The sequence below is a fragment of the Diabrotica virgifera genome, chromosome 7, assembly GCF_917563875.1.
Source record: "Diabrotica virgifera virgifera chromosome 7, PGI_DIABVI_V3a".
Taxonomy (NCBI): Eukaryota; Metazoa; Arthropoda; class Insecta; order Coleoptera; family Chrysomelidae; genus Diabrotica; species Diabrotica virgifera.
The window spans coordinates 86,295,509-86,313,603 of NC_065449.1; the positions used below are offsets into that span (position 1 = coordinate 86,295,509).

The 18,095-nt window shown below is 34.2% G+C and overlaps 1 pseudogene; it reads left to right on the plus strand.

The window, feature by feature from the left end:
• Nucleotides 1–13,312, plus strand: part of LOC114328876 (uncharacterized) — a 59,863-nt pseudogene extending 46,551 nt beyond the window's left edge.
• Nucleotides 13,313–18,095: the final 4,783 nt, after the last annotated feature.

The following is an 18,095-nucleotide window of genomic DNA, read 5'->3' on the forward strand; positions in this document are numbered from 1 at the left end:
AATAAAGAGTTTGTACATTTGTGAGAGTAGTGAGATAGGTAAGGTGTAGTTTTTTAAGCCTCTTTTGTCTTCTTTTTTAAATAGCAATATTGTAATACTCTCATTCCAATCGTGAGGTATTTCTGCCTTGTGTAGCCAAATTAAATAGGAGTTTTAGCTCCTCTATAATAGCTTGGTTACCTTGCTTAAGCGTTTCAGCAAGGATACCGTCTGGACCGGCAGCTTTGTTATTTTTCATTTTTTGAGATAGGGCGGTTTCGATTTCATGGACGTCTATATCGGGTAGAATTTCAGAGTTGACATTTTTAATTCTTCTTTTTAGATTTTCTTTTGAGTTATTATCAGGCTCCTGTTTTGTGTCATATAATTCGCTATAGAAGGATTCTACTATATTTGTTATTTTCCTTAAGTCGCTTTACTTATCTCCATTTTTGTTTTGAATTATGACGTTTTTTCCTAGTGATGGGTTTAGACATTTTACTCCGCGATACCTTTCTATAAATATAAATTATACCGCGTTATGAATAAAAAATTATAGAAGCTGTAGATTAAATTTTAGAAAAATCTTAATATATAATTTTTTGTGTAAAATTTTCTTGGTCAGGTAAGTTCTTTATTCTAAAATTTCTATTGTCGTAGGTATTTTAAAAAACAACTAATATTGCAGTTTATTTGTTTGACAAAAAATCAAGCACCCCCTTTTAGAGTAGAACTTTTTGATATTATGTGGTTTATTATATAATACCTTTCTATTACTTTCTCTACTTCTGTTCATTATATTTTCTGATGTCTTCCGTTACCTTCCTTTTAATGGTTTTATTTAATTCTTTATATTATGTGCTGTATCTACTGTTTGTTGCTAGATGTTGTTGTCTTTTTTCCATAAGTTTTCTCGTTTCTCTGCTTATTTTGTTGTGTCTTTTTTTCGTTTTCTTAGCAACCTTTATTCCTGTTTGTATAAGGTTATTCTTTAATGTAGTGTTAATTGCACTAATGTCTGTTGTATCATTTAATATTAGGTTTTCCTTAATGATTTCTCTGATCGTTTCGCCATTTTCTTTTAATTTTTGTTGGTCTATTATTGGTTGTTTCTAAAATCTTCTATTTCTTCCTGTTTTCTGGTCAATGCATATTCGTGCTCTTAAGAGTCGATGGTCACTTCCCATGATGAAAGAGTTCAATGCTGTGATGTCTTCGAAGATATGTTTTTTATTTGATAGGAAGTAGTCTATCTCGTATTTTGTTCTACCATCCGGTGATGCCCACATCCATTTCTGGTTTGCCTTCTGCTTAAAAAAAGGATTTATGACATACAAATTTTGTTCTTCTAGATATTCAGCTAGATTACGACCTCGTTTATCTCTTAAACCAAATCCATAGTCTCCGATTTTTGTTTACATTTCATTCATTTTTTGACCTAGTTTTGCATTAAAGTCACCTAATATAATAGTGTAATTCACTTTTTATCCTCTATGGCTTTTGTTATTTTGTCGTAGAATGTTTCTACTTTTTCGTCTTCGTGCTGTGTGGTAGGCGCATATGTTTGCACAAGTTTTATTTTGAATCTTTCATTTACTTCCAGAATTATGTGGGTAGGCTACTCTATCTGAGATACTTTTAATTGCTGTTACGGATTCCTTTAAGTTCTGATTTATTATAAAACCTACTGCTCCGTATGTTTGGTCGTATGTTCCTATGTAATATATTCGATGACTAGATATTAAATTTATGCAGTTTTCTCCTCTTCTTTTTACTTCAGATAGCCCGACTATGTCCCATATAATTTTACCTAGTTCTTACTCTAATTATGCTACTTTATCGTCATTTGCCATGGATCTGATATTGTAGGTACCGATGTAATATGTAAGTTTCTGTTTCTTCAATTTTGTATATGTTAGCTTTTTGCCTCCACCAGAATCCTTGAGGCGCACCAACGCGTTGGTGTGGGACTCTGGACACTTAGTTCTACCCACCTGGATACTATCCTTCTTTTTGTAGTTGACATTTTGGGGAGTATTGGCAATTGACACACCACCCCTGCCAGGCGGGTTGGTGAGTAATTTTCTGTTGGGGTTTATTCCCTTAGCCAGTGTGTTCCAGTTTTTTGGCGCCGAAAGTTCGCCTTCACCCTCTTTCGTCAGCTAAATGACGTAGACCCATTGCACGCTATGCATTTCCCAGGGATTACGACGTGGACGTGGAAGTAGGATTTCCCATATTGCTTGGTTAAGCTGTGGGAATTTCTCGAAGTTTTATTGTAGCTGAAAGACTGGCACCTTCAGCTACCTTCGAGACCCAAATTTGGCCTTAAACCCCCAGGTTTGACTTAAGATAGAAAATGATGGAGAAATATAGTTAGGGAAGCCGACCCCACATAAAGATAAGGGCACAGAGGGTGATGAAAATGAGTTTTATTGCTCTACAAATATGGGGCTGTACTGGCGAGAGTAACTTTGCTTGCCTTCAAAGAACCCACAATGATTCGTTAATGATTCTTTGCGGTATTTATTTCTTTCCAATTCCAACAATTCCAACAACGATATCCCATATAATGTATTTTCCCCATTTTTATTTGAAACAACAGTTATCTACCAACGTGTATTCAATCTAACCTTTCCTTTATATTACAAGCACTCATGAATTTTGATCTTTAAAGATAATAGTTATTTCAGCTTAATTTTTATGTCGGGTTTTGGACTGCCCTAATCATCGTTATCTAGACGCTTTTGTCATCCATCAATGCCTGCCAAGAATATAATAGGTGTAGGATAGAGAGTAAATCTTGAGTTATTTATTTGGTAATCAACTGTTATTCCTTTATAAAAATTTTCTTGAGCGGCGAAAATGAGCTAATCTCAAGTAGGATTACTGATAACGATAGAGTTTATTACACCAGTCTATATGTGAAAACTCATCAATTTCACGTAAAAGTCTTATCTACTAGGGATATATTTATTATGAGGAATAGTCGATGACAAATTCGACGTACAGCTAATTTTGTTTTGTTTTTTTAAACAATCATAAAAAGTTAAAAATAATTTTAACTATAATACATTTCTTATACATACTAGAGAAAAAATGCGAAAACATTCTTTAATTTGCGACTTTTTAAATTAAAATACAGAATTGACCGATATATTAGTAATTGCATTTGCAGTAATTTATAAATGATAGATGAAGTAGTTTTCAATCCTAATAGCAAAATTAATAATATTGAAAATATTAAAAACATTACTAAAAGATTTTTAAATTGAAAACTTATTGGTACACTTTCCTGGTGACACCTCCAAAGCTTCTACAATTTGCAAACACATGGATGCTGCAGTGAAGACAATGGGAAGGAATTCTACACTATGCAATTCTCATCCCACGTCTGCAGCTTGGTAAAGTTCCAACGGAAAATGCACCTGGTTACTCTACGGAGTGATACGACTATAAAATAAAATAAAAATGTATACCATTTTTATTCAGTTTCAATGCGAAGGCAAAACAATCTTACTTTTCAATTAGAATACGGAGCGCAGTCCAGTCCTCTGAATCGCGATTTTCGGCTCTTATTGGAGTCTCATCGGAGAGAAAGTAGGCACTGTTCTCTATATCCTAAATGACCAGCACCGAGAGTTTTTCCCACCCATTGCAACCGAAGTGATGGTATTAGGTGACTAGCGTCATATGGCAATTGAAAGATGAAGTAGTTTTCAATCCTAATAGCAAAATTAATAATATTGAAAATATTAAAAACATTACTAAAAGATTTTTAAATTGAAAACTTATTGGTACACTTTTCTGGTGACATCTCCAAGGCTTCTACAATTTGCAAGCACATGGATGCTGCAGTGAAGACAAAGGGAAGGAATTCTACACTATGCAATTCACATCCCCCGTCTGCAGCTTGGTAAAGTTCCAACGTTCTCTCCGATGAGGCTCCAATAAGAGCCGAAAATCGCAATTCAGAGGACTGGACTGCGCTCCGTATTCTAATTTAAAAGTAAGATTGTTTTGCCTTCGCATTGCAACTGAATAAAAATGGTATACATTTTTATTTTATAGTCGTATTACTCCGTAGAGTAACCAGGTGCATTTTCTGTTGGAACTTTACCAAGCTGCAGACGGGGGATGTGAATTGCATAGTGTAGAATTCCTTCCCTTTGTCTTCACTGCAGCATCCATGTGTTTGCAAATTGTAGAAGCCTTGGAGGTGTCACCAGGAAAGTGTACCAATAAGTTTTCAATTTAAAAATCTTTTAGTAATGTTTTTAATATTGTCAATATTATTAATTTTGCTATTAGGATTGAAAACTACTTCATCTTTCAATTCTCAGATGACGCTAGTCACCTAATACCTTCACTTCGGTTGCAATGGGTGGGAAAAACTCTCGGTGCTGGTCATTTAGGATATGGAGGACAGTGCCTACGTTCTCTCCGATGAGGCTCCAATAAGAGCCGAAAATCGCGATTCAGAGGACTGGGCTGCGCTGCATTTCGTATTCTAATTGAAAAGTAAGATTGTTTTGCCTTCGCATTGCAACTGAATAAAAATTGTATACATTTTTATTTTAATTTATAAATGTTTGCAACTTTGTTTCTTTGCATAATGAGATATACGGTGCTAGTCAGAAGTCCGTTCCCCCTCCGTATCTTTTAAACGGTTATACTTATATTAGTGGGTAGCGGGTAGAAACTCCTCTGGATAGTCCTATCAGGGAAAATGAATCAATCCCTACCCCCGTAGATTCCAGGGGTTTCCTGACCCGGGAAACTAGTGCCTGTTTAGGGTCCCTTGTCCAGGGTTACGGATGAAGACCACAACGGTAGCCATGGCGGAGAAGGACACCTTTGGTACGGTATGGATGGTGGAAGTAGCAACCCCTTGATTTTAGGGTTTGTATGAGATCAACCAGCACGAAGCGTCTGACCCAGAGTGGGCGGCTGCAAATAACGTCTGTATCCAGAGGATCGGCTAAAATACAAACCAGAGAGGGCAACGGAAAACCACTCTGGTATACAGGGTGTAACAAAAATACAGGTCGTAAATTAAACCACATATTCTGGGACCAAAAATAGTTCGAATGAACCTAACTTACCTTAGTACAAATATGCACACAAAAAAAGTTACAGCCCTTTGAAGTTACAAAATGAAAATCGATTTTTTCGAATATATCGAAAACTATTAGATATTTTTTGTTGAAAATGGACATGTGGCATTCTTATGGCAAGAACATCTTAAAGAAAAATTATAGTGAACTTTGTGCACCCCATAAAAATTTTATGGGGGTTTTGTTCCCTTATACCTCCCAAACTTTTGTGCCCGTTTCAAATAAATTATTATTCTGGTGCCGTTAGTTATATTAAATGTTTTTAAAACTTTTTTGCCTCTTAGTATTTTTTCGATAAGGCAGTTTTTATCGAGTTGTGGCTTCTTTTTTAATATGTTTACATAAAAATTTTATGACGGTTTTGTTCCTTTAAACCCCCCAAATGTTTGTGTACGTTCCAATTAAACTATTACTGCGGTACCATTAGTTAAACACAGTGTTTTTAAAACTTTTTTGCCTCTTTGTATTTTTTTGATTAAGCATCTTTTATCGAGATGTGGCTTCTTTTTTAATATGGTTTAAAATATACCTAAAAATGTAAATCATAAATAAATTTTCATATTATTACCAAGTCTCCATAATCGTACTTTACCATATACAAATATGTGGTGGATTTGACAAATATTCAAATATCTCGATAAAAACTGACTTTTGGAAAAAGTACTAAGAGACAAAAAAGTTTTTAAAAACTTGTGTTTAACTAATGGCGCTACAATAATAATTAAATTGAAACGTACACAAAAGTTGGGGGGGTTTAAAGGAACCCAACCCCCATAAAATTTTTATGGGGTGTCCAAATTTCATTATAATTTTTTCTTAAAATACTACCGCCATAACAATACCACATGTCCATTTTTAATAAAAAATCTCTAATAGTTTTCGATATATTGGAAAAAATCGATTTTCATTTTGTAACTTCAAAGGGCTGTAACTTTTTTTCCGTGCACATTTGTACTAAGGTAAGTTATGTTCAATCGAACTATTTTAGGTCCCAGAATACGCGATTAAATTTATGACCTGTATTTTTGTTACACCCTGTATATTTCCCAAGAAAACTACAATGAAAGCACAAACAGAAATGGCCCCTAGTCCCCGGCAGTTCTTAGATGATCAAGGGGTGCGAAGAATCCCCGGGAAGAATAGGAATAATTTAAATATTTTGAATACAAATTTTAAGATTGCAGCATGGAACGTGAGGAGTCTGTTCGAAACAGGAAAACTCGCAAATGCATGCCACGAGATGAAACGTTTAGGGTTGCAGATATTGGGTTTGAGTGAAGTTAGATGGCCAGGTTCAGGTAAAGTTAAAACCATGAACAAAACTTTCTATTACTGTGGTAATAATGACCCGGCTCATCGTAATGGAGTTGGAATAATTTTAGAAGACAAATATAACAATGCCGTCACAAACTTTGTGCCATTTTCGGACCGATGTCTACTTATTCAACTATCCTGAAAGCCAGTAAATATTAACATCATTCAGACTTATTCCCCACGACAGATAAACCCACGGAAGAGCTAAAAGCGTGGTATGCTGATGTAGAAAAACTTATAAAGATGACCAAAAACGAGACCTAACATTTATCTTAGGTGACTTTAACGCTAAGTTAGGTAGAGGAAAGGTATCTGGATTGATTGGAGATTTCGGACTTGGAGTGCAGAACGACAAGGGAGAGAGAATGACCGAATTCTGTCAACATCACAACATGGTAGCGACAAATACATGGTTTAAATTACATCCTCGCAGATTATGCACTTGGGCTTCACCACAACACAATGAAAACAGAATAATCCGTAACCAAATAGATTACATATTGGTCAACAAAAGATATCACAACGCTATCATCAATGCAAAAACATATCCTGGAGCTGACATCAATTCCGATCACAATCCTGTTGTTGTAAAAGTGCGCGCAATATGGAAAATAATAAAGAAACAAAAACCTCAACACAAACTAGACATCCGATTATTGAAAAGCGACACCATACAATACTCAGTAAATAAAGAATTAAATAAAAATTTAGGAAATATTGACCACCACAGAATTATCGACGTTGACGATGACATAAACGTTCTTTGAAAAACTATTAAAGAACAAATGAACAATGCAATAGAAAAACATCTAAAAGTATCATCCAGAACTAACAGACAGGAATGGATGACAGATGAGATTTTACAATTAATGGACAAACGAAGAGAATCTAAAAGAAAAGATGACCAGGATAGAGAATACAAAAGACTAAATAGAATAATTCGAAGAAAAATAACCGCAGCAAAAGAGAAGTGGCTGGAAACAAAATGGGTCGAAATAGAAAAACTGCAACAAAGGCACGATTTTTTTAATTTACATAAAAAGGTAAAAGAGTTTGCATCAACTACCAAGCGAACAACTTTTCACACCATGCTGAACATGGATGGCAAACTGCTAGAATCAACGAAAGATAAACTGGAAGAGTGGAAAAACTATATTAAAATTCTTTTTCGTGACATACGAGAAGAACAAATATTGGAAAATAACAACGAAGGGCCAGCAATTCTGAAATCTGAAATTATAAATGCAATTAACCAACTCAAAACAAATAAAAGCCCAGGTCCGGATAAAATATACCCAGAAACGTTGAAACTAATCAGCGAAGAAAATATCGAAATATTTATCCTTTTATTCAATCGCATTTATAATACAGGTAAAATACCCCAAGACTGGCTAGAGTCAATATTCATCCCACTACCAAAAAAGCCAAACCCACAGCACTGCAATGAGTTCCGTCTGATAAGCCTTATGAGTCATGCAGTAAAAGTCCTGTTAAAAGTCGTACATAATCGTATCTATAGAAAGTGCGAAACAATCATCGCAGACGATCAGTTTGGATTCAGAGCCGGCATGGGAACGAGAGAAGCCATCTTCAATTTACTAGTTCTCGCGCAAAAATGATACGACCAACAGAAAGATATATTTATATGCTTTATAGACTTCGAAAAAGCATTTGATAGAGAAAGACACGACCTACTATTAGAACGTTTGCAAGAAGTCGGTTTAGATGGAAAAGACATCAATTTACTAAAGAACTTGTACTGGAACCAAAACAGCAGAGTTAGGATCGAGGGTTCCACATCCACAGAAGTAGAAATTAGGAGTAGAGGTAGACAATGATGTGTTCTGTCGCCTCTGCTGTTTAATCTTTACTCAGAGTTTCTATTTAAAGAGGCACTGGAGGATTCCAAGGATGAAGTCAAGGTGAATGGCGTAAATATCAAAAGCATCAGATACGCCGATGATATGGTGTTGATTGCGGATTCCGACTTGGGCCTACAACGACTCATCGACAAGGCCAACTCGAAATGTGAGCAGTTTGGTATGAAAATAAACATTAAAAAACCAAAGTAATGTCAATCCTAAAAAACCAAAACGTACCTCAACCTTGCACAATAAATGGGCACATTTTAGAACAAGTCAATAGATTTAAGTACTTGGGATGTTGGATCGATAGCAGCCTAAATCCTGATCTAGAAATAAGATCGAGAATAGAACAGGCCAGAAAATCTTTCAAAAAAATAAAAAAACTGCTTTGTGATTCTCGAATAAATCTCGAAATTCGACTACGTTTATCCAAATGCTACGTCTGGTCGACACTTCTCTATGCAGTTGAGACATGGACCCTTAAAACATCAACCATAAATAAGTTGGAGGCCTTTGAAATGTGGATCTACCGGAGAATTCTCAAAATTTCGTGGACAGCGCACCTCAAACGAAGAAGTGCTGCATAAAATAGGCAAGGCAAGAGAACTTTTCAACGCAGTGAAAGTTAGAAAAACATCATACCTGGGACACATACTGAAAAATAATAAGTACCAATATGCTCAACTTTTAGTGAAAGGAAAGATCGAGGGAAGGAGCGGACTAGGAAGGCAAAGACTATCGTGGCTCAGAAATATCCGACAATGGACAGGGCTAAATTTTGAACAGCTAATAAGAACAGCTTAAGACAGAGAAGAGTTTGCAATTGTAGTAGCCAACCTCCATTAAGGAGACGGAACTTTAGAAGAAGTGAAATTTGGAGGAAGGAAATAAACGGACGTAGGCTTCTTAACTAGTCATAACAGGTGACATAACAGTGACTGATGACTTTACAGCGCCACTGTGACAGATCATTTTAAATGGGACCTTATGGCAAGTGAACTTCGTTTGAAAGGTATTTAAAATACCTATTTAGTTATACTAGTTTAAGCTCGTTTTGCTGAATAAATGAAATAAATATAAAATTGTAGTTTCGCATTTTTAATTAATAAAAATTCAAACTTCCGCCTATGGTTACTTGCCAAAAAGGTTGACGTTGACGTAAAAACTACTAGAGAACTGAAAAAGTTCAACTTTTTGAAATTTAGGAACCTAAAATGTTATATTAATTTAATTTATTCAGCAAAATCAAAATCAACTTAAACCCAAAAAAATTAGTATGACTGCATAGGTATGTTGAATAGGTACCTTTCAAACGAGGTATCACTTGTCATAAGGTCTCATTTAAACTTATCGGTCACAGTGGCTATGTAACGTGATCTGTCACTATTAAGTCACCTGTTATGACTAGTTGAGAAGCTTACTTCCGTTTATTTTCTCCCTCTAATTTCACTATTATAAGCATAACCGTTCAAAAGATAAGAGGGGGGAACGAACTTTTGATTAGAACTGTAGTATACTACTTAAAATTATACTATAACAATTAATGAGCTATTAAAGGTTGCTAAATCTCAGTTAGACCGACCAAATAGTTTGTAAGTTATTTAGTTTGTTTATCCTGGAAAGTGAATATTTAAACAACTTTGCCATAATACTTTAATATTTAAAGTAGATATATTACATCTCATTATGCAAAAAGAGAGAGCAAAAGACCAAAGACCAAGAGACCAAAAAAGAAAAAAAACATAAAGTAACACCAAACTTAGCCATTCACCACCCATGGTCAGTATCTTGAAAAATATGAGTTATTTTTGGGGATGCATAACGTCGATATTAAAATTGCACCATTTCTGTTTTATAAAGCAGTTTGATCTCAAACTTTCCAGAAAAATTCTTTGTACTCTATATTTTAACATAATCGTGATGATTAAAAATCTAAACTTCAAATTTAGTCACTCAACTTTGCAATTCAGGAATTTGCACCTTTTACTTTAAAACATTCATAACTTTTATCAGAATAAGACTGAAAGCTTCAACTAGATCCCATTGTCTTTAGAAAGGTGAGAAATATAGGTATAATGTAATAATTTCAAAAAAATATATTATAATGAAACAGAGTTGTAGTGAGTTAAACGCAAAAAACGTGATTTCATTTTTTTTTATTTTTAAGGTAAAATTGCGTTTTTGACAATATTCCCCACTTAAAATTCAAAATAAACTTCATTTTCGTTTTCAGAACTATGTATGGTTCTAACTTATGTTTTGTATTGGCACACGCAATTATTCTAAGGGGTATTATTATTACATCGCAATCGATTCTTTTGAGCGAATCGAACCTATTAAGCGCTAGAACTTTTATTTATTTGAAACAACTTCTCCAAATTGTATAAGAAAACTTTTATAGGCAAAAATGATTTTTTTCATTTTTTATGATTGTTTAAAAGAACAAAACAAAATCAGAACGTCTTCAAAGGTTCGCCATCAGCTATCTCTCATATATCTTTCAGAACCTTCAAAAATCTATATATGATTTTTTCAGTTGTTCTTTTTTTCGTTTATTTATTTCTCATTAAAAATTAAATATTGTTTTTGAAATTACCTCACACCTAATTCGGACATTTAAAGTGATTCTAAAAGTCGAGTACCTACGTCACAGCTCATCAGAAAGTTGCATGAAAATTTTAATTTTTTTATTTATCTTTAGGACAAGAAGTAGCAACCTACTGGTATTCAGCAGTACGACAATATGATTATAGTGGAGAGCCAGATTCTTTACATGTTAACGTAAATGCAGGTAAGTTCTTGTTCTTCTCCTTCTTTTCCTCTTTATAAGGAATTCTGCTTGTTCATTGTGTAACAAATGGAATGCTTACTCTGAAGGGGATTGATGTGGGGCTTAATGGAAGATAGAGCAAGCACTCAATCGTACTATGCGAGACGGCTACTCGCGTTGTAGGAGAAGAGCTGGACGTAGATACGTTTTGGGAAATAGGGGACAAATAGACGGAGAGGCAGCGCTGAAAAATCTCTTTGAATTTACTAAAGCTAAATTTTTCACAGTTGATTACTGTGATTGTGTAGAGAAATATACTGCGGTGGTCAAGCGAAACGTAGAACAGGGGTTACTGAGAGGGTATCAAAGTTGCTTTCCTACGAAGGTAATTAAATTCATTTACTAAGGCTGAAAATCAGTACACACATTCTAACTTAAATATAAATAAAAGTTATTACAGTCGGTAAGCTGTAAGACGGGACAGAGCCGGTCGGTCGACTCAAATGAATGTACAGGGTTATTCACTATATTTTGACCCCCTTGTAAACTGCTATATTTACAGAATTAGAAAAAAATATAAAATACAAAAGTAATTCGATTTTTTAATTATGATTTTTGACATATATATATCGTACTAGTGACGTCATCCATCTGGGCGTGATGACGTAATCGACTATTTTTTAAATGAGAATAGGGGTTGTGTGCTAGCTCATTTGAAAGGTTATTCAATTCTCTATACAGTACTATAAACATTAAGATCATTATTTTTACAGTGTGTCCAAACGTTTTTTTGAATTATTAATTAAACAATTAATTTAATTAAATTTTTTTTGGACACCCTGTATAATTAATCATGTTAATGTTTATATTACTGATTACTGAATAGGGAGTTGAATAATCTCTCAAATTAGCAAGCACTCGACCCCTATTCCCATTTAAAAAAATAGTCGATTACGTCATCACGCCCAAATGGATGACGTAACTAGTACGATATATATGCCAAAAAATCATAATTTAAAAATCGAATAACATTTGTATTTTTCATTTTGTTCTAATTCTGTAAATAAATCAGTTTACAAGGGGGTCAAATTATGGTGAATAGCCCTGAACATTCACTGGGGCCGACCGACCGGCTCTGTCCCGTCATACAGCTGACCGACTATAATAACTTTTATTTATATTTAATTTAGAATGTGTGTACTGATTTTCAGCCTTAGTAAATGGATTTAATTCCCTCCGCAAGTAAGCAACTTTGACAAGCTGTCAGTACTACCTGTTCTACGTTTCGCTTGTCCGACCGCAGTATGTTTCTCTACACAATCACAGTAATCAACCGTGAAAAATCTAGCTTTAATAAATTCAAAGAGATTTTTCAGCGCTGTCTCTTGGACTATAAGAAACTAACTACCAACCATATTGAAATATGAGGATACTTACAGGAATGTCCTTACCAAAAATACAGTTGAGTCCGGGAATCTTTTTCCGTGCGTCATCAATTAAAGCCTTAAAGCATACGAGATAAGTCGATGATGAGTCGGAAATTGAAATTTACTAAACGCAACAGCAAGTCACTTGCTGTTTCGTTTAGTAAATTTAAATTTCCGACTTATCGTCGACTTATTTCGTATGCTTTAAATGATGACGCACGGGTAAAGATTCCCGGACTTTGAAATTGGAAACCCGGGTAAAAAGATCCTTTATTCTTAGATTCATTTAGGACGTTGAATCAAAAGGACTATCCAAAAGTTCTTTCTTCTTCACCTAAAACTTTTGTTGTGGTTAACATCCTTCTCTAAAACATCCCTTTAACAAGTAAATAAAACAAACAAATGTTTGTTTTATTTATTTAATAATTCTCTACTATTTAGTAAATTTGTATCTCTTTGTAAGCTTTGTATAGTATATAAAATTGTATAATTTTCAATGACAATAAATCATATTTTTCTATTCTATTCTAAATAATTTGATATTGAGGAAAATCTATTTTAGGACATTTCACGCAGATGGTATGGGTTGGAACCCGATACTGTGGTGTTGGAAAGGCTCGCGGAAGATCAGGCAAACTCGTTGTAGTTGCTCACTACATGCCTCCTGGAAACGTTTCTGGAGCGTACATGATAAATGTGCTTCCACCTTGCGAAGATTATCCCAGACTTCCACCTCCTCCTCCTCCGAGATTGATAATGACAGGTAGTGTCACTTCTGAATCTAGTTCTAATTCTCCGCCTAGTACTTAGACAAATCAACGAAACTTGTTCTATTTATAAGCACTTCGCAATTTATCTTTCTACTAAAATTATAAGACTACAAAATGTAAAAGAATACAAGGTTGTTTTTACAAAAAACATAACAAATAAATTGTAATATAAGTAAATTCAGTCTATAAACTGAAAATTAATTTAAGAGAATTATTATCAACTGTGGGAAAAACATTTAATTAAAAAATGACATTTTGGTTAAAAGTAATCTTTAGATTATACAAAGTGTAAAAGCCAAATTGAGTGAATTCATTATTTCGTGAATAAGTGATTTTGGAAATAAATTCCGAAATAGGTCGCGTTTTGTTTTTAAATTACGATTTTTTGGTATATACCGGGGTGTCCAGAAATTCTACCGACAAACAAAGACGACTTTGACCGGTACTAGAAATTAGTAATAGATGGAATCGGTTTATCTCTGGAAGATAAATACGCGTACCAATTTTCGTTTTTCTAACTATAAGTGTTCTGGAGATATTTAAGAAAAACTAATTACAAGACGCCATCTTCAAAGAGCTCTAGCTCCCTTAGGAAGCATTTTCGGACTAGGTGAATTTGGTTAAATTGTCTTAAAATTATCTGAGGAATCTCCTGTCTTCGTTTGTCGGTATAGTTCCTGGACACCCTGTATATATCATACTAGTAACGTCATCTATCTGGGCGTGATGGCGTAATCGATGATTTTTTTTAAATGGGAATATGGGTCAGGTGCTAGCTCATTTGAAAGGTTATTGAATTCTCTATCCAGTAATATAAACATTAATATAATTATTTGTAAAAGGTGCCCAATTTTTTTGAATTAAATTAATTTACACAGAAAGAAGAATGTATGTAATTTATTAAATTCAAAATACATTTTACTGCTGTCAGAAAACAGGGAGAAATGTTTATTTGGCAAATAAATATTGTTAGTCGCTTAAATTCTATGTTCGAACTGCCAGGATTCAGGTGGATGGCAGCTTTGATATTGAATTTAACCGGAAAACAATATTTATTTGACAAATAAATTTTTTTTCTGTTTTCTGACAGCAGTAACATGTGTTTTGAATTAAATAAATTACATACATTTTTCTTTTTGTGTCAATTAATTAAATTTAAAAATTTTGTAGACACCCATTATAAATAATTATGTTAATGAAGGAATGAATTAAAAGACAGACGTACTCGCGGAATAAATGTGCATTGGAGCTTAGTGGGCTTGATGTCCATATAATGAATTATAAGTTATGATGTGGGCTGGAATAATTTTTCATCAATGAACTGTTCCCGTATTTGTGGAAGTCACTTTGAATCAATATCTATATACTGATCGTATCTTATAACATGCTGTCCTTCCAGTTGCCACTGCTGCAGGTACAATTTTCGTTACATGTAGTATAGTGTAAGACCACATACTGTAGCAATAGTAAGATATTGGTTTCATAATGAGGATATTAGACTGACGTCATCAAAAGCATAGTAAGATTAAAATGGAGAGGGGCAGGACACATAGCTAGAATGACAGGTGAGCGAGGGATAAAGAGGTTATTGGAAAGATAAGAGAAGCGTCGGCTGACCACCTACCGGATGGACTGACGATTTTAGAAGGCTAAATAAAAATTGGATGAGAGCGTGCAAGAGAGACAGGGTTAGAAATACGAGAAAGAGGCGTATGTTCAGCAGTGGACTTTTGAGGCTGAATCATAAATCAGCATATTATAATTTTACCGTGGTCAGCGCAATCGCCAGATCTTAATCTCATCTAGTATATATGGGATATGCTTCAGAGATGGATTGCTCATAGCCTGCACAATGTTCATACTAGACAAATGGTGCAAGATTGACACAGGAATAAATAAAATTGCCTTAAAACCAAATTTATAATTTAATTTTATGCATCCCAAACTGTAATTAATACAGCTGGAGGAAACACAGATGATTAAATATATTTGTTGTTAGATTTTTATGATGCATTATATTGATTTAATTTTAAAATTTTTTATTAAATTGGTGCATTCCTTCTGTTTGATTATTTTGTCAAAGATAAATGCTTTATTACACATTTTTGCTTGGATGACATTATACGGGGTGAACGGAAGCGTTGTATTTTCTTCTAACTTTAAAAAATTCTGTGTAAAATATTGTGGAATCATCTCTCTTGGAGGCAGCCCTAAAATTTTGTTTTTTGAATAATCCGAATATCTCTTTTCTTGTTAAAGCTGTAAACAAAAACACTGCTTTGAAGGTTTACACACACCCAAACGTGCCCAAACTTATATGGAATCACCATGTATTTCAAAGTAAAATATATTTCTTTTGAAAAAAATTGATATTGTTGCGAAGAATAAAGGTTTTTATTGAAAATAAACAAATATATAAGACAATCGGATAGTACAGCTCGGTACGGTATAGGTTATTTGCTTGAGTTGCAAATTGAACGAGAATAATTAAACTTTGCGTCCAAGAACGAAAATATGCCTCATGTCGGGTTATAGAACTTACAACGAGAAAGATTATTGCTCTTGTGGAGAAAGTAATGTTCTCAGAGGGGCATAGCTGTAGAGCTAGGCGTAATACATGGCGTTCTGTCCAAAACCTATGCTAGGTAACAGGAACTAGGAAAGCTCAAAAATAAAGCAAGGAAAAGTCGCCAAAAGTAATAACGGCTCTCTACGATCGTTTAATTGTCCAATCAGCTGGAAGACACCCAACCATTTCTTACCTGCAGCTCCAAAGGAAGCTTTTGGAAGCTACAGGTGTAACTGCTTCAGTTGAAACGATAAGAAGAAGAGTTCGTACCAAGAAGTATACAGCAGGAGACAGTTATGGGTTCCCAAGCTATCCAAGCAGCACAAGATTGATCACCTAAATTGGTGCCTTCATCACCAAAACTGGAACATTGGGAATTGACAAAATGTGCTATTTTCAAAAAAAGTCAGGATTTGTGTAAAATCAGATGACCCACGAAATTGTGTACTTAGAGGTCGAGGAAGACAAGCAAGAACAAAAACTGTCAGATCTGTTCACAAATATACAAGGGGAAGTGTAATGTTCTGGAGAAGAATTATGATCCGTAAAAAAAAAACTCCTTTAATTTTCATCCAATCAACTTTAACTGCTCACAAGTATATTGATAACCTGTAGTCAGGCTTTGGAGAGGTGCAACAGGAGAAAATTTAATTTTACTGCATGATAGCGGACCTTCACATACGATTAGAGTGACTACAGACATCATTGAAGCAGAAGGTATTCATTGTTTGGAGTGGCTTGCTTGTTCACCCGAGCTCAATCCTATAGAGTATTTGTGGGATATGCTTCAAAGAAAAATTAGAGCTCGCCGGGATAATTCACAAAACACCGTACGGCTAGTACAAGCTGCTCTTAAAGGCTGGAGCAGCCTACCACAACGAAATGTTGATAATTTCATTATGAGCGTGCCCACGCAAACTGAAGCTTGTATAAGGACTAGAGGTGGTAACACTGACTAGCACAAAATACAAAAAAAATAAATAAAAACAATTTAAACATTATTCGTTTTACATTGAAATTTTGTATGCTATTGACTTTAAAACACTACTTTCAATTTGTTTGTTGAATACTTTATTGTTTTATTTAATTGTTATGTATTTGTTATTAAATTGTTTTAAAATAAATATTGCTTGACTTCGTGTGTTCGTTTTTTTTTAAATTCGCACAAAATAGTAAGAAATATCAGATGATTCCATATAAGTTTGGGTGTGTGTATGTAATTAAAAATATCAAACGCACTAAAATTAACAACACAAAACAAAATTAAGAATAAAATAAAACAATTCAATAGCGGGTATGTCCACCTCCCGCAGCAGTGACTGCTTGCAATCTGTTTGGCATACAATTAATGAGATGTGTTAGCTTTGCCTCAAGAATAGCCCAATATGCTTCTACCGGCGCGGCGCCATCCTTAACTGTACCAAATTTTCTGGAGGCCTAGGGTGACGCCGAATAGCTATTTTCAATTCATCCTATAAATGCTCGATAGGATTCAGATCTGGGCTCCATGCGGGCCATTCCAATCGTATCAATCCAACCTATATTTAAGATATTCATGTTCATGAATCAATCAGTGTGTTTGTTTACACAAAATTTTGCAGCTTTTCGAAAGAAAAGAGATATTCGGATAATTAAAAAAAGAAAATCTTAAGGATGCCTCCGAGATAATACGAAAGGACTCTGAAGAAACAAAATCAGGTCTTCAATTTTTCCACAGAATTATTTAAAGTTAGGAGAAAATACAACTCTTCTATTTATCTCCGTATAATGCCATCTAAGCAAAAATTATTTATTACCAGAATAATAACAAACGATGTCAATACATATACCTATAAACTGATGTAAGAATCTTGAAGATCGGGATAAAAATAAAAAAGTTATAAATTGTCAAACTTAATTAAAAATATTTAGTGGAGGAATTTTGTGAAGGGAAGTGTATTTTTAAAAAAAGGTTTAAATACCTATACTCTGGGCTAATTAGCAAAATTCATGGAAAAGTTATTTACCAGCAATTTTATTGCTGGAATCGAATTATAAGATCCTATATATTAATAATATAGGTATGCAAAGTCCGCAGATATTAGTGTGCTACTTTTTTTATAAACAAAATGGCGCCCGAGAAACGTGTTTTTTTCAATTTTTGCTCTATAACTCCAAAGATTTTAATTTTACACCAAAAACACTCAAATAAAAATTCACCGCAATTAAATTCTACATAGAGATATGTTTTTCCCGATTTGCTCCGACGAAAATTTTCCTCGGAAAATTCGGGTTTTCCCAACAA